This window comes from Phacochoerus africanus, chromosome 3, assembly GCF_016906955.1.
Source record: "Phacochoerus africanus isolate WHEZ1 chromosome 3, ROS_Pafr_v1, whole genome shotgun sequence".
Taxonomy (NCBI): domain Eukaryota; kingdom Metazoa; phylum Chordata; class Mammalia; order Artiodactyla; family Suidae; genus Phacochoerus; species Phacochoerus africanus.
This window is the reverse complement of record NC_062546.1, coordinates 12,545,088-12,567,073: the sequence shown is the minus strand read 5'-3', so window position 1 is coordinate 12,567,073 and position 21,986 is coordinate 12,545,088. Positions and strand designations below refer to the sequence as shown.

Genomic DNA, 21,986 nt, shown 5'->3' with positions numbered 1-21,986 from the left:
TGGGAAAATGCTTCAAAAACTCTAGCATGTGTGCATGAAAAGACTAATTCTAACTTGAACCCTGATGGTGAGCAGCCCCAGTCTGATCTCCACGGGTCCCATGCTTACCTCCCAGGGTGCCGTGCAAGGTGGAAACCCAATACCTTGACCTTTGCAGTCAGGCAGCTGCTCTGAGCAACCCCTGACAGTGCTAATCTCCAACTCTCCTCCCACCATCTGGTCCAGCTGCCAGGCTAAGTCACATGGGGCAAGGGACAGCACATGACCTATGTATGGGACTGATGTGAGAGTGGCGGTGGGGGGAGGGTGGGAAAGGCCACAAGAGGCTGTCACTCCCCTCTCAGTGGGAAATTTCCTGCCAGGGGAGGAGAGGTAAGTCTGACCTTCCTTAGGTCCTGAATTCAGCTGGTTGCCTGGCTGTCTGGCAGAACTCTTCCTCCAGGAAGCCCACCAGGTGTGTGTGTATGGGGGGGGGTGGCTGTGGGGGTGTGTGTGAGAGAGAGACAGAAACAGAGGCAGAAAGGAAGTGCATAAGAGGATAATAATAAAATGAACATATACCGAGAACATACCACGTGCCAATCTCTGTCCTAATCTTCTCCCAGATTTAACTCAGTGAATGTTATTGACAGGGGCGACATTGTCACCATCCCCACTTTCCAGATGACAAGACAGAGGCCCAGGCCAGCTAATTAACTCACCCCCAAATACAGAGCCGGGTAGTCTGGCTCCAGAGCCCTAACTCTGAACCTCTCAGCCTCAGAGAATTTCATTCCTAGAAGGGGTTTTCAGGTGTTACTTACGTTGGCATCTGGCACCTTGGGCGAATTAACCCTGTGCTTTGTGTCCCAGAACCTCAGTTTCGTTGCCTGTAAAATACAGATCAGAAGAGCGATACCCACCTTTCAGGGCTGTTTTTGAGGCTTAGTGAGGAGGTATAAAAAGTCCTGTAACTTTTCACCAGCTATTCACGCTTCTGAGAATATCATTGTTTATAGGATTATCACACCCGTTATTACCCAGGACTATTGAATGACCTTGGAAACCCCCAGTTCTGTACAAAAAGGAATCAAATCTCTCTTTTTAGCAGTTTGTCCCTATCATTCATCAGCAACGTATAATCTAAATATCTCGCCCTTGTTCCTGTTTCTCTCAACCCCTGTAAGAAAGCGAGAAAGGAATTAGCAAAAGAAAGTTTGCAGATCTTGGTCACGATCAAAACCACTTTTTTTTTTTTTTTTTTTTTTGAGACTTCAAGAATCTTGATTTCTGCTGAGAGACAACCGTAGAAGAGAAACCTACACAGGGCACCAAATCCGGCCTGGTGGTAGAGGGACAGATGAAATTTATCTTTCAAGGTCACTTCCACCTCTGTGTCCCCAGGGAGATGAATTCAATTCAGCAATTATTTAGTAAGTTTTTAGGCTGTTTCAGGCCCCTGCTGGGGACTGGGGAGATGACACAAAATAAGACAGAAAAACATTCCCTTCTCATGGAGCTGACATTCTGGGGGAGGAGAAAGACAATAAACAAGCAAAGAGATCATCTAATGTCCAGTGTCAAGAAATGCCATGAAGAGGAGTTCCTGTCATGGCTCAGTGGTTAACAAATCCGACTGGGAACCATGAGGTTGCGGGTTCGATCTCTGGCCTCGCTCAGTGGGTTAAGGTTCCGGCATTGCGTGTGCGGCCCTAAAAAGACAAAAAAAAGACCAAAAAAAAGGAAAAAGGAACAAGAAAAAGAAATGCCATGAAGAAAAAGAAAACAGAAGGGCATCACCACTCACAGGTGAAGATAGATGAGAGCCTAGGAGTAGGGGGACAGCTGTTATTTTGAACAGCATCATCAGGGAAGGCCTGTTGGAGACATTAAGTAGAGAGCTAATGGAGTGAGGTAGCTAGGGAAAGAAGAGCCCAGGTTGAGGGTGTGGGTAGCATGTGCAAAGGCCCTGAGGCAGAGCCAAAGGAGGGAGTGGTAGGACATGAGTTTGGATAAGCAAGCAAGGCCTTGCTTCTCTCCTATTTTCTTCTCCGCCAAGCTGGAATGAAGCCTGCTACCCCACCTCCACCGGGGAGCCGCCAGGAGATAATGGAGGGAAAGTGCTTTGAGAGGGAGACCAGGGACCAATCAGAATGTTATTAAAGGGGGCATGCTGTACAAGGCCCGTGCCAGGGGGCACTTTGGGACAGCATTGTTTCTCCTCCCTCCTGACGAGTCTGTTATCCTAAATACCACACTGGGAGAACCCAAGCTTTAAACATTTCCGCTCTCACCTATAAGGGATGGAAGTGGTAGGACCCAGGTCACCCAGCAGGTTCCTGCTAAAGCCCTAGTTTTCAGGACTTGGCTCCAAAGTGTAACAACTATTGAACCATCCCGCTCACAGGTGAAGATGAGAGTAAAGAAAATCAATAGTCTTATCTCCTCAAGAAAGTGTTACTTCCTCCAGGGCAAGGAGGGAGGGGAGACTCTGTGTTGAGGGGCTGGGGGGCCGGAGGAACATTTGCAAAGCAAATGACATGTGGTAAAATGAGCAATTTCTCCCGCAGACTGGTCACTTTGCTCTCTGCAAGTGACTTCTCGGTTGTGCTTTTCTAAACATTCCCCTGATCTTCTTAGGTCTTCACAGCCTATGCTCTGCAAGGATTAGAGAAGCCTCTGGGCTCTGTGTCACCCTCCCACAGATGAGGATGCCAAGGCCTAAAGTAGCGAAATAGCTCATCTGTTCAGTCAGCAGATACGCATCATGGTGAACTGGGAAAACAGCGGGGAGCAGATCACTTAGAAAATAACGTAATGGGGAGTTCCTGGCATGGCGCAGCGGAAACAAATCCGACTGGTATCCATGAGGATGCAGTTTCCATCCCAGGCCTTGCTCAGTGGGTTAAGGATCTGGCATTGCTGTGAACTGTGGTGTAGGTGGCAGATTTGGCTCGGATCTGGCGTTGCTGTGGCTGTGGTGTAGGCCAGCAGCTACAGCTCTGATTTGACCCCTAGCCTGGAAACCTCCATATGCCTCCGTTGTGGCCCTAAGAAGACCAAGAAAAAAAAAAAAAAGCAAGAAAGAAAATAACGTAATGAACAAGTGATTTCAGAGAATACTATGAATGAGAGCTATGAATGAAATAAAACAAAAGGACTGCCAAGACTAATTGAGTATGGTGTGACAATGTGACGTCTGAGTGGGGCCTATAGATTAAGAAGCAACCAGCCACGTTCAAAGCCAGGCAGTAGAGGGCTCCAGGCTGAGGAACAGCACGTGCAAAGGCCCTGTGTTTGAAACAAGCATGGTGCTGGAGCAACAGAAGGGAAAGACTGGTGTGGCTGGAGCAGAGCAGACCAGGGGGAGGGAAGGGGGACGGAGATCAGAGAGGTGGGGACAGGGCCTTGCAGGCCACTGCGGAACCATGGATTCCGTCTTAAGGGCAGTGGCTGTCAATAGAGTGGCTCTATGGTTGGTGTCCGAGTTGGGTCTTCAACCCAGATCTCCTTCAGAACCAAGGCTCACTCCACCACGACTCCCTGGCTTTCTGCACATCCCAGTACTTCCTCTGCTGACCTTGGAAGTTCCTGATTGTACTCCTGGCACATAATACAAATGCCCCCCCTCACCCCCCACCCCAGCCCCCTCCAGTTTAGCTCTGATTTCCCACAAACGCACTCAGCAGCAACTGCCTTTCTCACATACAGGCGGGTCTTCACCTCAGTTTCTCAAGTTCACGCTCTCTGGGAGCTTTGCAGCTGATGAATTTACATATTTACCTCCCCCTCCTCACTGTGGGGAGGGATTGGGGGTGGGGAAAAAAGAGGGAGGGAGCGTGAAGTGGGTCAGGGGCACGGTGGGAAGAAAGGCAGAGAGAACATGGGCCAGACCCGATGTGAGGGGCTTGTCAGCCCTGCCCTGGGGACAGGCCTCCACAGGTCGGAGCCCTCTCCTCTGGCTTCACTCCTGCTGATGCATGTTGGCAGATGGGATCCCTGAGTGAGGCCAGCCAAAAATAACCAACCAGCAGGGACAGCTTCTAGCGGGCACTGGGGCAGGGAGATGGGGGTCCGAACTGCCCCCCACCAAATCACCATCAGACCTTCGAAACCCTTCCTTGGTGATATCTTTTTTTTGATGTCTGCAGTTGGAAGTTCCCAGGGGTCGAATCTGAGCTGCAGCTGCCAAACTATACCACAGCTCACACCAATGCTGGATCCTTAACCCACTGAGTGGGGCCAGGGATCAAACCCACATCCTCATGAATACTAGTTGGGTTCATTCCTGCTGAGCCAGAACAGGAACTCCAAAGTGTTGGGGTTTTTTTCAGTTGAGCTATAATTGACATATAACACTGTATTAGTTTCAGGGATAGGACACAACGATTTGATATTTATAAATACTGCAAAATAATCACCACAATAAGTCTAGTTACACATCTATCACCACACACAGTTACAATATTTTTTCTTGTGATGAGATGATGAGAACTTTTTTTTTTTTGCTTTTTAGGGTCACACCTGCAGCATATGGAAGTTTCCAGGCTAGGGGTAGAGTCAGAGCTGCAGCTGCCAGCCTACACCACAGCCGAAGCAACACCAGATCCAAGCCGTGTCTGTGACCCACACCACAGCTCAGGGCAACACCAGATGCTTATGTCACTGAGTGAGGCCAGGGCTGGAACCGCATCCTCATGGACCCTAGTCAGGTTCATTAACCACTGAGCCACAAAGGGAACTCCCAAGTAATGAGAACTTTTAAGATCTACTCCCTTAGCAACTTTCAAATATGCAACACAGTATTATGGACCATAGCCCCCATGCTGTGTATTACATCCCCAGGACTTACTTATTTCATATCTGGAAATTTGGACCTCTTGACTCCCAACACTCATTTCACCCACCGTCAGCCCCCCGCCTCTGGCCACCATAAGTCTCCTTAATATTAGTAACAACAGCTCAGATTTATTGAGCACTTACTGCATGCTATATACCGCATTAAATACAGTTTTAATTCATGAAAGCATCTATGTCACGTGGAAATAAAAAGATGCTTAGAAAACTCGGTGATGATTATTTTGATGAATTTTCAAAGCCCAGCTAAATCTAAGCAACTACAACAACAAAACCGGTGAGTCTGGCCTCCCTCCCTGCCCCCGTGCTATACCACCTGGAAGACCCTCCTGCATGATTACCATCAACTGCTCTAGAAGTCTCCTTCAGGAAGACCCTCCAGACACAAACAAGATGCCTGTCTCACCTCACATTGAGCGAGGATGTGGAGAAACTGGAACTCGTATGCCTTGCTGGTGGGAATGGAAAATGAGGCAGCTACTAGAAAGCGGTATGGCAGGTCCTCAAGAAATTAAAAATAGAATTGCCATATGGCCCAGCAAATCCTCTTCTGGGTATACACCCAAAAGAATCAAAAGCAGCAACTCAGACAGGTGTTTGTACAACCTTGTTCACAGCAGCCAAAATAACCCACAGTTATTCATGAGGGCCAAAATGTGAAGGCGACCCAAGCATTCATCAGTGGACAGTGGATGAGCAAAATGGGGCATCTACACACCACGGACTATTCTCCAGCCTTAAAAAGGAAGGGGGGAGTTCCCACTGGGGTGCAATGGAAACAAATCTGACTGGGAACCATGAGGTTGCAGGTTCAATCCCTGGCATCGCTCAGTGAGTTAAGGATCTGGTGTTGCCATGAGCTGTGGTGTAGGTCACAGACGCATCTCAGATCCTGCGTTGCTGTGGCTGTGGTGTAGGCTGGCAGCTATAGATCCAATTCTACCCGTAGCCTGGGAACCTCCCTATGACACGGGTGCAGCCCTGAAAATCAAAAAGAAGAAGAAGGAGGAGTTCCTGTCCTGGCTCAGTAGTCACAAATCTGACTCGTATCCATGAGAACGCAGATTCAATCCCTGGCCTCGCTCAGGGATTGCATTGCTGTGAGCTGTGATGCAGCTCGCATCCTGTGTTGCTGTGGTGTAGGCCAGCAGCTACAGCTCTGATTCAACACCTAGCCTAAGAACTTCCATATGCTGTGGGTACGGCCCTAAAAAGACAAAAAAAAAAAAAGGGAAGGAAGGAAATTCTAGAATTCCCATTGTGGCTCAGTGGCTTAAGAACCAGACTAGTACCCATGAATGCAGGTTTGATCCCTCACCTCACTCATTGGGTTAAAGATCCAGCGTTGCTGCAAACTGCATCATAGGTCACAGATGTGGCTCGAATCCAGTGTTGCTGTGGCTGTGGTACAGGCTGGTAGCTGCAGCTTTGATTCAACCCCAGCCTGGAAACTTCCATATGCTGCAGTTGCAGCCCTAAAATAAATAAATGAATTTAAAAAAAATAAAGGAAGGAGAGAAATGCAAATCAAAACTACTATGAGGTGCCACCTCACACCAGTCAGAATGGCCATCCATTAATAAGTCCACAAATAACAGATGCTGGAGGGGGTGTAGAGAAAAGGGAACCCTCCTGCACTGATGGTGGGAATGGGAGCTGGTACAACTACTATGGAGAACAGTATGGAGGTACCTCAGAAAACTAAATATAGAACGACAATACGACCCAGAAATCCTACTCTTGGGCATATACCTCGACAAAATTTTCCCTGAAAAAGACACATGCATCCGCATGTTCATTGCAGCACTATTCGCAATAGCCAAGACATGGAAACAACCTAAATGTCCATTGACAGACAATTGGATTAAGAAGATATGGTATATATACACAATGGAATATTACTCAGCTATAAAAAAGAACAAAATAATGCCATCTGCAGCAACATGGATGGAACTAGAGACTCTCACACTAAGTGAAGTAAGTCAGAAAGAGAAAGACAAATACCACACGATATCACTTATATCTGGAATCTAATATATGGCACAAATGAACCTTTCCACAGAAAAGAAAATCATGGACTTGGAGAATAGTCTTGGGGGGGGTAGGAGGGACTGGGAATTTGGGGATAATAGATGCAAACTATAGCCTTTGGAATGGGTAAACAATGGAATCCTGCTGTATAGTGCTGGGAACTATGTCGTCGTTTTTGATGGAGCACGATAATGTGAGAAAAAAGAATGTATACATATATGTGTGACTGGGTCACCTTGCTGTGCAGCAGAAAATTGACAGAGCACTGTAAATCAGCTATAATGGGAAAAAAATCATTATAAAAATAATAAAAAAATAAAAAATAAATAAAGGAAGGAAATTCTGACACGAATGAACCCTCAGAGAACTACGCTAAGTGAACAAGCCAGTCGCAAAGGGCAAACGTTGTATAATTCCACTTGTTGGGGTACCCAGACAGCTGAATTCATAGAGGCAGAAAGTATGATGGTGGTTGTTGGGGGCTGGGGAGAGAGGAGATTGGGGAGTTATGGTTTAACGGGTACACAGTTCCAGTTTTGCCAGGTGACAAGGGTTCTGGGGATGGATGGTGGTGGTGATTGCCTAACAATATGAACAGACTTAATACCATGGAACTCTACACTTAAACATGGCTAAGAGGGTAAGTTTTATGTTAAATGTATTTTATCGCAATTTTTAAAAACTTTAAGGAAAAGATGCTCCCGCCCCTTTGCTGGGGCCCAGGGAGGAGGTCTCATTTTCCCATGGGGAGGAGAGGGTTGGACTGCACCCCCAGCATCCCTTGGCCCCATCCAGCTCCCCTGTACTTTAACTGTCTGAGGCTCCGTGACCCCAAAAGAAGCCATCTCATATTTGGCTCCAGAGCAGTAGGGCAGTGAAAGGAGACAGAAAGAGATAGAGCTGGAGTTCTAATATTGACTTTGGGGGACCTTGGACAATTCACTCTAGTTCCTTGGGCCTCAATTTCCCTTTTTTTTTTTTTTTTTTTTTTTTTGTCTCTTGTCTTTTTAGAGCCACATCTGCAACATATGGAGGTTCTCAGGCCAGGGGTCTAATCGGAGCTGTAGCCGCTAGCCTACACCACAGCCACAACACCACCAGATCTGAGCTGAGTCTGCGACCTGCCCCATAGCTCACGGCAACGCCAGATCCTTAACCCACTGAGCCAGGCCAGGGATTGGACCGGCGCCCTCATGAATATTCGTCAGATTTGTTGTGACAAATATGAGCCACAACGGGAACTCCCTCAATTTCCCCGCCTTTACAAGTGTGGGGGGTAGACTTCAGAAATTTCCTGGGATCCCAAACATGTCTTGTTTGGCCCTCACAACATTTAAAACTGCGAAGTTTCCCACAAGAAGGTCCAGTCCCCTGGGACCCTTTTTCTCTGTGGTCACTGCCATCCGGAGGTGTCACTCAGGGACAGAGCCAGTGTCACTGCAATTCCCCCGGACAGCCCGGACCTTCCCTCCCAGGGCCCCGTGGGTGGTTGAGTCTGCAGAGCCTGGACACGATAACATCTGAGGGGCCTCCTGTTGCAGTGACACCTTGGTTGGAGTTTCCTGGGGGAAGATTTCTTCGAAAACACAGCTCTGGGTTTTCTCATCGTGAAACGCATTGTCTCTGGGCCCTCTTCTTTCTGTTCTTCGAACCCCAGCTTTCCGCAGACCACAACATGGTTTCGAAACCCCTCTCCCCCACTGTTATCCCACAGCTTGATTTCCGATCTCAGTTTTCCAAGGTTCCCAGCAGAAAAGGAGGAAAACCTACAGGGACACCCCCCCCCCCCATAGGGGGCTTTAAGGTAATGACCTCCTTCCCTCCTTCCATCTCAAAGCTTATAGCAAGTAAGAGAAAACATACCCTTCTTAACATCTGTGATTCCTCCTTGCCCATCAAACAGGAGACTTAGGAGCAGACAGTGTCATCATCTTCCTCCCCCTTCTCCTCCTCGCCATGACTTAATGCGAATGAATGGCCAACTTCATTTGAGCATTTGTGACATATCAGGCTTTCTTCTAAGTGCTTTACATATCGTCTCATTTAATCCGCACAATTATTGGAGGAGATAGGTGTTTTGTTTTTTTTTCTTTTTTGTGGTTTTTTTGTTTTTTGTTTTTGTTTTGTTTTGTTTTGTCTTTTGTCCTTTTTTTAGGGCTGCTCCTGGGGCATATGGAGGTTCCCAGGCTGGGGTCTAATTGGAGCTGTTGCCGCCGGCCTTCAACGCTGGCCACAGCCACAGCAACGCCAGATCCTTTCCCCACTGAGCGAGGCCAGGGATCGAACCCACAACCCCATGGTTCCTAGTCGGATTCGTTAACCACTGCGCCACGACGGGAACGCCTGTTTTTTTTGTTTTTGTCTTTTTAGGGCTACACCCACGGCATATGGAGATTCTTGGGCTAGGGGTCGAATTGAAGCTGTTGCTGCCAGCCTGCGCCACAGCCACAGCAACGCCAAATCTGAGCCACGTCTTCAACCTACACCACAGTTCACAGCAACACCGGATCCTTAACCCACTAAGCAACGCCAGGGATCCTGCATCCTCATGGATACTGGTCAGGTTCATTAACCACTGAGCCACAACGGGAACTCAGATAGGTGCTATTTTAACCCCACTTTACAGAGGAGGCAACTGAGACAGAGTCCACCTGATGGTGGAGAATGGACATTCGTTCTCTCATCTCTCAGGATGTGACCTTGGACAATGCACTGCCTCGCTCCAAGCCTCAATTTTCTCATCTGTGAAACCTTTAAGAGGTATGAGATCATTATGACAGTCCAAATTTTTGGGAGAGTTTCCTGGTGGCCTAATGATTAAGGATCCAGCATTGTCACTGCCATGGCACAGGTTCGATCCTAGGCCAGGGAACTTCTGTATGCCATGGGCATGGCCAAAAAAAAAGTAATGTTTAAAAACATTTAAAAATAAAGTTTTTGTTATTCCTTCAATACACTTCCTAAGTATCATACATAAAAAGTGAATTTGAAACCAACTACCAGCCAGAGTAGGGGGTGTGTGTGTGGGTGTGTGTGGGTGTGTGCAAGTGTGCATGTTTTAAGCCAGTTAATCAGTAATCTATTGCATTTTTCTTTTTCAACCTGGGCCAGCACAATGGCTCCCACAAAGAAGGAGGTTGAGAAGAAGGACCATTCTTCCAGCAACAAAGTGGTGACTGGAAAGTGCACCACCAGCATTCAAGGCACATCCATGGAGCTTCAAAAAGTGGGCTCCTTGGACACTCAAGGAGATCGAGAGGTTTGCCATGAAGGATGTGGGAACTCCAGATATGGGCACTGACCCAGCAGGAATGTCCCCTACTGGTTCCGTGTGCAGTTGTCCAGAAAACATAATGAGGATGAAGATTCACCCTATATGTTGGTTCTCTGTGTCCCTGTCACCACTTTCAAAAATCTGCAGTTAATTTTTTTTTTTTTTTTTTGGTCTTTCTAGGGCCGAACCCTCGGCATATAGTGGTTCCTAGGCTAAGGGTTGAATTAGAGCTGTAGCTTCCTGCCTTTGCTACAGCCACAGCAACGCCAGGTCTGAGCCACATCTGTGACCTACACCACAGCTCATGGCAACATCAGATCCTTAACCCACTGAACAAGGCCAGGGATCGAACCTGCGTTCTCATAGATGTCAGATCTGTTTCCACTGAGCCATGACAGGAACTCCAACTGCGTTAATGCTGATGAGAACTAGCCACTGATTGTCAAATAGTTATAAAACAAAACAAAAGAGAGCTCATTAACCAAACTTAAAACTGAGTCTGTATGTTTAAAAAAAAAAAAAAAAGACTTCTTCAAGGTCATTTTGGGTTCTTTCTTTCTTTCTCTATTTCTTTCTCTCTTTCCTTCTTTCTTGGCTGCCCCGAGGCATATGAAGTTCCCTGGCCAGGGATTGGATCTGAGCCACAGTTGTGACCTACACCACGGCTGTGGCAACAACAGATCCTTTAACCCACTGTGCTGGCCCAGAGATCAAACCTATGTCCCGGCCTTCGGAGATGCTGCTGAACCCATTGAGCTACAGCAGGAGCTCCCCATTTTTGGGCTTATAGAAAAATTGAGGGGAAGGTAAGAAAGTACAGAGGGTTCCCCTCTACCATCTCAACCTCACCCCAAATTTCCCCTATCCTTCTTTTCTTTTCTTTTCTTTTTTTTCCTTTTCAGGGCCACACCCTCGGCATATGAAGGTTCCCAGGCTACAGCCACCAGCCTATACCACAGCCACAGCCACGCCAGATCTGAGCCACGTCTGCAACCCCCACCACAGCTCATGGCAATGTTGCATCGCCAACCCACTGATAGAGGCCAGGGATTGAACCTGCATCTTCATGGATACTCCTCAGATTTGTTTCCACTGTGAGACCAGGGGAGCTCCAAGTCTCCCCTGTTATTGACATTGGCCTGATACTTTTGTTACACTTGATGAGCCAATATTGACACATCATTAGTAGCTAAACTCATAGTTTACATTAGGGTTCATTCTGTGTTGTGCATTCTATGGGTTTAGTTTTGGGGTTTTTTTGCCTTTTTTGAGGGTCGCGCCCCTTCATCATACAGAGTTTCCCGGGCTAGAGGTCAAATTGGAGCTGCAGCTGCTGGCCTACACCACAGCCACAGCCATGCCAGATCTGAGCTGCATCTGCAACCCACCACAGCTCACGGCAACGCCAGATCTTTAACTCACTGAGCGAGGTCGGGGATCAAACCTGTGTCCTCATGGATGCTAGTTAGATGCTAGTTAGATTCGTTTTTGCTGAGCCACGATGGTAACTCCTATTCTATGGGATTTGATGAGTATATAAGGCCATGTATCCACCACTGCACCATCATACAAAATAGATTCGCTTCCCTAAGAACCCTCTGTGCTCTGCCTATTCCCTCCCCTTAAAACCCTGGCAACCACCCTAATTTTGCCTTTTCCACAATGTCGTGTTGTTGGATCTCACAGTGTGATGCCTTTTCAGATTGGCATGTTTCACACAGTAATGTGCATTTACACTTCCCCCATGTCTTTTTGTAGCTTGAGAGCTCATTTCTTTTTAATGCTGAATAATATTCCATAGTCTGGATGTGCTATAGTTTATTTAGCCATTTACCTATTGAGGGGCATTTTGGTTGCTTCCAAGGTTCGGCGATTATAAATAAGGGCTTATACATTTTTAATACTTTTTTCTTCCAGTTGCAAAAAGCAATGACATGGGATCGCTACAAATTAAGAAAATGTAGACAAGCACTGAGAATGAGATAAAAATCTCCCATTTTAAAGATCAAGAAACTGAGGCTCAGGGAGGGGAAGTGACGTGTTCACTCATTCATTCCTCCAGTGAATAATTACAGAGGACCTACTATGCCCAGGTACAGTGCTGGGACAGGGGCAATGCTGAGAGCAAAAAGATTAGGTCTCTGCCCTCCTGGAGTTGACATTCTAGATGGACAATAACCAAGTAAATAAACAAAAAATATGAATAATTAAAAAACAGCTAATACTTATTGTGTACTTTCGTTGCACCAGGCATTGCTCCAAAATCTTTGTGTGCATTAAGGTAGTTAACCCCCATAAATACTCTGGGAAGTAAGACTATCATTATCCCACTTGCAGATGGGAAAACTGCAGTCCAGAGAGGTTAAATCATAACCTAAGGTCACACAGCTCAAAAGTGGAGGAAGCAGGGTTTGATTCTAGGTCATCGGGGTCGTGAATCTGTGGGCTTACCATAATGGGAGGTGTTTTATTTTATTTTATTTTATTTTACTTCATTTACATTTTTTTTGGCTGCACCCACAGCATGGAGGAGTTCCTGGGCCAGGAACTGAACTCGCACCATAGCAGTAACCTGAGCCACAGCCGTGAAAACACCAGATCCTTAACCCACTGAGCCACCAGAGTACCCCAGGAGGAGGTCATTTTAGAGCATGGGTTGGTGGCAGAGCCCAGGTTAAACCCTGACCTTCAGCTTCTCATGTTTTTTTGCGCTGGGGCCCCTCTGCCTTTCAGGGTCCTGAGAAGCCAAACTTCATTGTTCTTCTCACTTCTTCCAGTCTCTTAACTGTGGTCCCTGGGGGCTGGGGGGAAGGGCTCCTGTCTGTCCTGGGCTCCTGAGTGCAATCAGATCCCCTTTATTTTTAAGTCATTAAATCCCTGATGACAAATGCTGCTCTTCAGAGGAGCAGGCTGACCTGACCACGAGAACAGAGTTGCTGGGTATGGAAAAAAGCTACACACCTCTGCTAGTGTTTTTGCAGGGAGGGGCTGTTTTTGCAGTCTGGCCCAACTCTGCTTCCTGCCAGCAGTTCAAAATCAGCAGCAGAAAAAAGCCAAAATGTTCTGGAACGGTGTTGGTGAGGCTCTGGGGAAACAGGCATTTTGATGAGGGAAAGTGGCTGTAGCTGCTTTGAAAAACAATTGACAGCAACAACGCAACTTTAAAGGAACACAGCCTTTGACCCAACAATCCTAGGGATGGGGGTTCATCCCACGACATCCTCAAGGTCCTCACACATGCATGTCTAAGATGATCTATGCACCTAACCTACACATTGCAGCAGCTTGTAGTAAAATAACTGGACTAACCCCGTAGTCCTCCCATCCCCTAAGTAGGTTCCTAGTGCAACCAACAAGGTCCACACTTTCAAAGAAATTCTATACGCTCCACATCCTGCGATTGAGCTGTCTTCAAGATAAATTGTTCAGGGGGAAAAGCAAGCTTCAGAACATCATGTGCACATTACATGAGATCTTCACTGTAACGAAAAGCAAGAGGGAAGGCTTTGTCTACAGCGGTGTTGAATTGTGAAAGAAGGCTAGGACCTGGGACTAGGCATCCTATTTCTGGACCTTCCTGGCTGTGTCGTGAAGAGCAAAGTACAGTCACCCCTTGGTATACAAGGATGCAGAGGAACTTGAACCCTGGGATACAGAGGGCCCGCTGTATGCACCACATCATCTCATGTAAGGGGCTGAGCATCCATGGATTTTGGTATCCATGGGGATCCTGGAACAGGTCTCCCCCCTGGAGACTGAGGGATGATGGTACTTAATCTCTTTGTGCGTCAGTTTCCTCAACTGTAAAACTGGGTCCTAATAGGTGGACTTCTTGGAAAGATTAAATAAACTAATGGACGTAAGAGACGCTGCCCAGTGCCTAGAACTACAGAAGCAGTTGATAAAGAATAGATATGATAATTATTCTTATGCACAGATTTTTCTGGAGGAAGACACAAGAAACCGGGTCCAGGGGTTATATCTGGGAATGGAAGGATGTGCGTGGGATGAGGGCTGCTGGCTTTTCTGTGTATGCTCCCCCCCTTTTTTTGGCCGTGCCCAAGGCATGCAGAACTTCCTGAGCCAGGGATCGAAACTGTGCCACCTGAACCAAAACCACTGCATTGACAATGCCAGATCCTTAACCCACTGAGTCGTAAGGGAACTCCCAGCGTATGTCTTTTTTGAAGAGTTTGAGGTGGACTTCTTAACCCTGTGCATGTACCATATGTTTTAAGAATATTATTTAAACAGGGGAGCCAGGCAAATTCCAAAGGAGAAGAAGCATGTGAGTGATTTGTCAGGTGTTTTTCCAGCTGGATTTTCTGAGCTACCAGCAACCCGGGCCCTGTGGTTCACAGTCTGGCCCCTCATGAGCATCCCGGGGTGGGGGCTGTTACAAGGGCAGGACCTCCGCTCCACCTCAGACCGGCAGAAAAGAGAATCTGCATTTGGACGAGAGGCCCAGGTGTGTCGAATGCCTGTGCAACTCTGAGAGGCACCAGGCTGCAGCCTGGGAGGCCTCCAAAGGCCAGAAGACAAGTGTTTTTCAGTTGTGTGACTTAGCCAAGCAAAGGATGGATGGAATGAGTTGCCCCTCCTGTGGGGTGGGGGGAGGAGGAGAGAAGGGAACGGGAAGAGTTAAGGACTCTGCTCGTTCTCTCCCCACCAGAGGTTGTAGCACGTGAGGTCTGAGGCGTGTGGCTTCTAGCAGCTCCCCGCTTAGGGCTTAAAATAACTTTCTGGTTAAAAAAAGAAAGAAAGTTAAGGAAGAAAGAAAAGGGAACCTCCCACTGCAGCCCACACAGCCCTGACATGAAGGGAGGCCTCTGCTCCCCCTACCCCAGCCCCAAACCCACTTTCTGTCTCTTTGGAGACAGTGACAGAAGCCTCACTCAAGGAGAAATCAAGAGGGAGATTCTTCGAGCTGAAGGGCCTCTGAAATAAATCAATTGTCTCATTTAACCAGTGGGCCATCAAGGCCCAGAGAGGGGAATTGGCTTGTCCAAGATCACACAGCAAGGAAGGGGCAGAAACAGTTCAGCAATCATAGAGGTACAAGAGACCTTGAACCCACCTACTTCAGGGTTCCAGACATGAGATGCTACATAGGTCATGCCTGAAAGGGAAGAAGATAGGCCAGTCCACCTAACAGGCTGCCAAGTGGGGATGTGAGCTAAGCTGAGCTTGTGAAAATTGGTTCTGGAACTTTCGTTGATACAGGGTGCCATCTTTGTATCTACTCAGGTATACAACCTGCCAACGTTTTTTTTTTTTTTTTTTTTTGGCCACGCCTACGGCATGTAAACCATCCCGGGGCAGGGATCAAACACTTGCCACAGCAGAGACCCCAGCCACTGCAGTGACAGCACTGGATGCTTAACCCACTGCATCATACAGGAACTCCCGAACATTTTTTTTAAATCATGGTAAATTGCATATAATATAACATCTACCATCTTGACCATCTTTAAGTGTCCAGTTCAGGAGCATTAAGTACATTCACTTTGCTGTGAAATGAGCCTGCCACTCTTTACACAGAGACATGAGGGTAAGAAGGATATCACTCTTTTAGTTCTAATCTAAAAAGAACTGCAGGGAGCAAAATGAGAAATGGCCACAGATACCAGGGTCAGCGAGACAGCAGGGAGTGATGGGGACTGTGGCAAACTGGAGTGAATGCAATCCCATCAGAGAGGCAGCGACTCCTGAGCTCCATCAGACTCTTCTCTGCAGGAATGTGAAGTCATCTACATAGGAAAACTGATGTTTTAAACTTTCTTTAATTCAAAATTGAAAACATTTTGAAAAGGTAAACAGAAAAATTCTCCCTCCTACTTGGGCCCCAAACTCCCGAACATAGCAGTTACTGATTTCTTAGGAATATTTATGGTTTTTTTTATAAGTATTCAAGCAAATTGTAACATGTACATGCTTTATTTTCTTAATTTTTACACAAAAGAGAGCATAATAAACACTTTGCTTTATATCTGGCTTTTTTACTTAATTTATTCCAGAGAACTTAACTGATCTGTACTAGGCAGTGTCCTCATTTTTCCTTGCTGCATAGTATACCATCCTGTGGATGATTCATATTTGAGCCAACCCAGCCTCTATTGATAGGCACTGGGCTCTTTTTAGAAACTGTTGCATTACAAACAATGTTGCCCCAATAATCTCCAATACACATCACTTTTCACATGCGCATATGTATCTGTGGGCTAATTTCCAAAAAGTAGAATTTCCATATTTGCATTTTTAATATTTAACAAATTTGCCAAGTTGTCTCCTCAGAGTGGTTGTACCAAGATCCACTCCCGCCAATCATGTATGAGTGACTATCTCCTCACAATTAAACAAACGCCTTATTGTCTTAAGGTTAAAATGCTGCCCCTCCAAACAAATATATCTGTGGACTGCATCTGTCTCAGCTTTACCATCTTCAACCCTTTAAAGCCCAGAAATGTTGATAGACTTCCCTCAAGTTGCACAGTGAATGAATTGCGGAGTTGGGAGTTGAATCTTGACAATCTGATTCTTATGCCTATACCTGATCCACTTCCCAGACAGCTACCTAGTTGGGGGACCCCTCAGCTTGACAGGTAAGAAACTAGGACTTCTGCAGAGTTACCTTGTCAACTTAACTGGTTGAAAAAGTCACAGGCCTGGAGTTCCCGTCATGGCCCAGTGGTTAACGAATCTGACGAGGAACCATGAGGTTGCAGGTTCGACCCCTGCCCTTGCTCAGTGGATTAAGGATCCGCCGGCGTTGCCATGAGCTGTGGTGTAGGTCGCAGACTCGGCTTGGATCCCGAGTTGCTGTGGCTGTGGTGCAGGCCAGCAGCTGTAGCTCTGATTCGACCCCTAGCCTGGGAACCTCCATATGCCGAGGGAGCAGCCCTAGAAGAGACCAAAAAAAAAAAAAAAGTCCCAGGCCTATTTGCAGACGACGATGGTAAATGGAGCTGTCCATCCACACAGCAAGTACCCTCCCCTCAGATGTATATCAGATGTATGACTAGCTTTCACTGAGTAACAACCAAGCACGAAATCTTATTTATATCTATTCTTTTGTTTGTTTGTTTTATGGTCGCACCTGTGGCATATGGAGGTTCTGAGCCACCAGGGGTTGAATCTGAGCCACAGCTGTGGCAACGCTGGATCCTTTAACCCACTGTGCCAGGCCAGGGATCAAACCTGTGCCTCTGCAGTTAGAAGAGCCATCACAGTCGGATTCTTAACCCACTGTGCCACAGCAGGAACTCCTATTTCTGTTCTTTTAACCTAAAACCCTGCACCCAAGAGCTTGAGGAAACCCCTTATTGCAAAAGTGAGTTTGCAGCTAAAACTCAGGAAACAGCTTTGGACCCAGACAGGCCTGAGCCCCACTCTAGGCTCAATTGCTAGTAAACTGTATGACTTTGGATAATTGTCCCTTTTAAGCTTCCTTTGTCCTCAACTGTAATAGGAGAGTAAAAATAGTCCCCACTTTGAATTATGATAACCGCAGTGGAAACAAAATAAGTACCTTGAACATTAGAATCAGGCCACACTCACCCAGATGCAAAGGCTGTGAAAGATTCAAAGAAGTTGGGTCTAGGGAAGAGGAGAAAAGCTTCAAGGCCACACTCTCACTTATACTCCTGCACGTCACAGCTTCATTTACTCAAGAACAGTGGACAGAATCATCCATACTCATTACACTGATTTTTTTTCCACTGAGCACCTATAATTAGATCTGTGTAAGTTGCACACACATGTAAAATGATTCCTTTGTACTCACATTGTGTTTATACGACTAGATTGACTAGACTGTCTTCTACTGCGTGAGACAGACATGAAAAGAGTTAAATATTATGCAAGATAGAAGGAAATAAATGGTGGCTGCAAAGTGCATTGGGGGAAGTTCCCATTGTGACTCGGAAGAGATGAACCCAACTCTTACCCATGAGGATGAAGGTTCCATTCCTGGCCTCGCTCAGTGGGTTAAGGATCTGGCTTTGTCACCAGCTGCAGCGCAGATGCGGCTTGGATCCCACCTTGCTGTGGCTGTGGCATAGGCCAGCCAGCTGCAACTCCACTTTGACCTCTAGCCTGGAAACTTCTATATGCCACAGGTGTGGCCCTAAAAAGAAAAAAGTGTGCCATGGGGAAGAGCAACCTATTTAAATCAGAGTCCCAGGAGTTCTTGCTGTGGCGCATCGGAAATGAATCCAACTAGGAACTATGAGGTTGCAGGTTCGATCCACGGCCTCACCCACTGGGTTAAGGATCCTGCATTGCCGTGAGCTGTGGTGTAGGTCGCAGACACAGCTCAGATCTGGTGTTGATGTGGCTGTGGCGTAGGCAGGCAGCTATAGCTCCAATTCGACTCCTACACTGGGAACCTCCATATGCCTCAGGTGCAGCCCTAAAACGACAAAATCACACACACACACACACACACACACACACACACACAAATCAGAGCCCTGAAGGGCTTCTGGAGTCTTCTAAACCAGCCCTAGAAGGAGGGTTAGGGGATGAAAGAGGATCCAGCATTTATTAAATAGCTGTTTGCTTGGCACTCTGTTTTCTCGATTTAATATTTTTCTATGGAGATTTTTTTCTCTTTAAAAAATAAAACAAGTATGATATCACTTATCTGAAAAATACAACACACGAGTGAATATAACAAAAAAGAAGCAGGCTCACAGATACAGAGAACAAGCCAGTGGTGCCCGGTGGGGAGAGGGAAGGAGGAGGGCAATACACACAGGTAGGAGAATTAAAGGCACTAACTATTAAGCAGGAAACAAGCTACAAGGATATATTGTATATCACTGGGAACATAGCTAATATTTCATAATAACTATAACCTTTAAAAACTGTGAACTACAATATTGTACAGCTGTAATATATACAGTACTATATACATCAACTCTACTTCAATGAAAAATGGAAGAAAGAGGAACATGAAAAGCTTTTTTTTGGGGGGGGGGGCATACCCGCAGCATATGGAGGTTCCCAGGCTAGGGGTCTAATTGGAGCTGAAGCTGCCGGCCTACACCACAGGCACAGCAACGCTAGATCTGAGCCGAGGAACCCACGTCCTCAGGGATGTTAGTTGGGTTCGCTAACCGCTGAGCCACGACGGGAACTCTGAGAAAGATTGTTTTAAAAAGTATAACACAAGTGAATAAGAGAGATTTTGCTATAGAACAAACTCTCATTTATCTCTGGCTCACGCATCTGTGGATTTGGGGTCAGGAGCTATGATGGATCTCATGATCTCAGCTGGGTCTCTGGGCAGGGGGCTTGATTTAGATACTCCACCCCCCCCCACCCCCGACCCCGTGTCATTCATTTTTTTGGAGACTAGCGGGCTACCCGGGGTACATTCTTCTCATGGTGAAATGCAGGAAGGAGCACAGGAGACTAGCTCAATCCAACCAGCACATTTCAAGCCTTTGTTTACACCATGTTCACTAATATCCCATTGGCCAAAGCCAGTAACATGGCCAAGGACAAAGCCAAGAGATGGAGAATTGCATTCCCCCCCCCCGCCCCCCGCCGCCGCCCCTCCAGAAGTGCAGGAAGAAAGGATACTGCTTTGCTCAGCAATAACCAGGTCTACCACAACCAGTGATACGCGGGTGCAGTTGCATTAAAAATTCGAACAAGAAAGTATAAAAGCCTAACAAGGAAGGAAAATCTGCTCCACCACCCCCCCCATCAGTTTGGGTTGAGTCCCGTCCGACTTTTTCCCACACTTTCACATACACACACAGAAGGTTTTTATTTTGCACAATGAGCTCATACTATATGTATTTTCACATGATAATTACAAATATCCAGCCATTTAACAATTTCATTGACCCCCACAATTAGGCTTTTTGCCTTGCTGTTTTGTAAGTGAGGAATCTAGGGTTAGGATGCTCACCCAAGATCTTGGGGGCTTACCCACCTCTTCAATACTGAGCCAGGATTCAAACCCAGGACTTTCCAAAAATGATTTTCATTATAAGGAGGCTGCCTATATAAAAGAGGGATCCAGGAGTTCCCCTGGTGGGTTAAGGATCCAGCATTGTCACTGCAGCAGCTTGCATTGCTGCTTTGGCGCAGGTTTGATTTCCTGGCCTGGGAAATTCCACATGCTGTGGGCATGGCCAAAGAAAGGGGGCATCTCGGTGTACCCCCAGACTTATTACCAGCCCATTATACCTATTCTCTGGGACCACAGAGAAGGAGATGGGTGGGTCCGTGTGTGTGTGTTGAGAGTGAGTGCGTTTTAGGAAAAGGAAAGGGAGTATTCACTGTGACCAGGCTTGTGTTGGGAGCTTTGGGAGACACGATTTAGAGGGAAAACCTTCACCCTCCATTCACTTACAATTAAGCCAAAATAACAAGGAGTCTCTCTTGAGGCAGTTAAGAAACACGGCAGGACGTGCTCGTTGGAGGGTTGGTACCTACGGGATGTCTTCTCCATCCATCTATGAGTTGGATGCTGGAGGAGGACATGAGCCTCAATCACAAGGATTTCGAGAAAGGAAAGAAGAATCCTGGCATACACTGAGGACAACGGTGATTGCTATGCTCAACTGACGTAGTGACAGGTGAGCCGTGAGTGTGTCACCAGGGAGTTTCCCGTAGACGGGGCTCAGAGAAGGCTTCTTGAGGAACTGCCCTTCCAGGAGAAACCTGAAGGCAGAGTGGGAATTAGGCAAAGAACAAGGGAAGAGAGAGAAGGGCGTGTGGGAAAGCCTCGCCTGAAGCTGGAGAGGGCTTTGGCATCAGAGGTGGAGAAAGGATTCCTGGGTGGTGAGGCAGAGTGGGGGATGGAGGTCGGGAAGCTGTGTGAGATGAGCCTGGGCGGTTGGCAGGGGCTGGGTTTGCAGGGACTGAAGCTGATCTGTGTTGGGAAGGTGGATAAAAGGGGAGGGTGGTGTGACCACGAGCTGGTGCTAGAGGAGGATCGCACATGGATGTGACTGGGCAGAAATGGCTTCGTGAGCACGTAAGAGAACAAGGTCAGGGCGGCACGTGGCTCCGAATCAGGGCCAGGGTAGATGCTGTGTAAATCGGGTGATGATTCCAGATATGATTTTCTCCATTCAGGTGTGCGGCTGAAAACTCAGAGCTTCAAAAGCGTGCCTCGAATAGCAAATCTTGAGAATCCGTTGACATGGAGTTTGAACAAAGCACAAAAGAGACAAATCCTGATGTGTTTGCCGATTGGCATAGAGGAACAGGCAGGGGAGGGATTGGCATTGTCACCTTGTGACACCTGAGCTAGATCTTGAGGAATGAATGGGAGCTCACCAAGCAAGGATGGGGGAAGGGACACGCAGGCAGAAGTCACAGCAGAGGCAAAAAGCCAGGGGGTTCTCAAAGCGCCTGGCGGGTGAAGGGAACAGGTTGGAGGTATGAGCTTAGATTCCTGGAGGAGAGGGGTAGAGGGGATGCCGGGGGTGCAGCTGGTCGGTGGGTAGGCTGTGCGGAGCCTCCTGCACCAGACATGGGAACTGGGGCACAGCAGGATCAGATGGTTCATAATAATATATCCAGCTCCCCTCTGTGCTCGATCACCCCTGGGGACGAGAAAGGCATGTGGGGCCCTTCCCCCTCTTCGTCTGCACAAAGACACACCTTTTAGGGAGGCCAAGGTGGCAGATGAGGGTGACAGATCCTGTAATCCTATCCCCAGTCCCTGGGTCAGGAAGCCCTTTCCCCAGCGGGCTCCCGCCCAAGTCTGCTGTTAAGACAGAGGTTGGAAAACTGTTTTTCTCATCCCCCTGGCCCCAGGTGGCTGGGATGGAAGCCACCGGGGTGCTCTGGAGACAGCATTAGCTGCAGGATGGGCCCC

At 47.3% G+C, this 21,986-nt stretch overlaps 1 long non-coding RNA gene and 1 pseudogene across 1 annotated transcript; both read left to right on the top strand.

The window, feature by feature from the left end:
* The first annotated feature begins 309 nt into the window (after positions 1-309).
* Positions 310-2,836, top strand: LOC125122037 (uncharacterized). Its single transcript, XR_007133687.1, has 3 exons — positions 310-372; positions 1,251-1,412; positions 2,620-2,836. It is a non-coding gene; the product is annotated as an uncharacterized LOC125122037 (long non-coding RNA).
* Positions 2,837-9,982: 7,146 nt separating this feature from the next.
* Positions 9,983-21,986, top strand: part of LOC125121847 (60S ribosomal protein L31-like) — a 42,881-nt pseudogene continuing 30,877 nt past the window's right edge.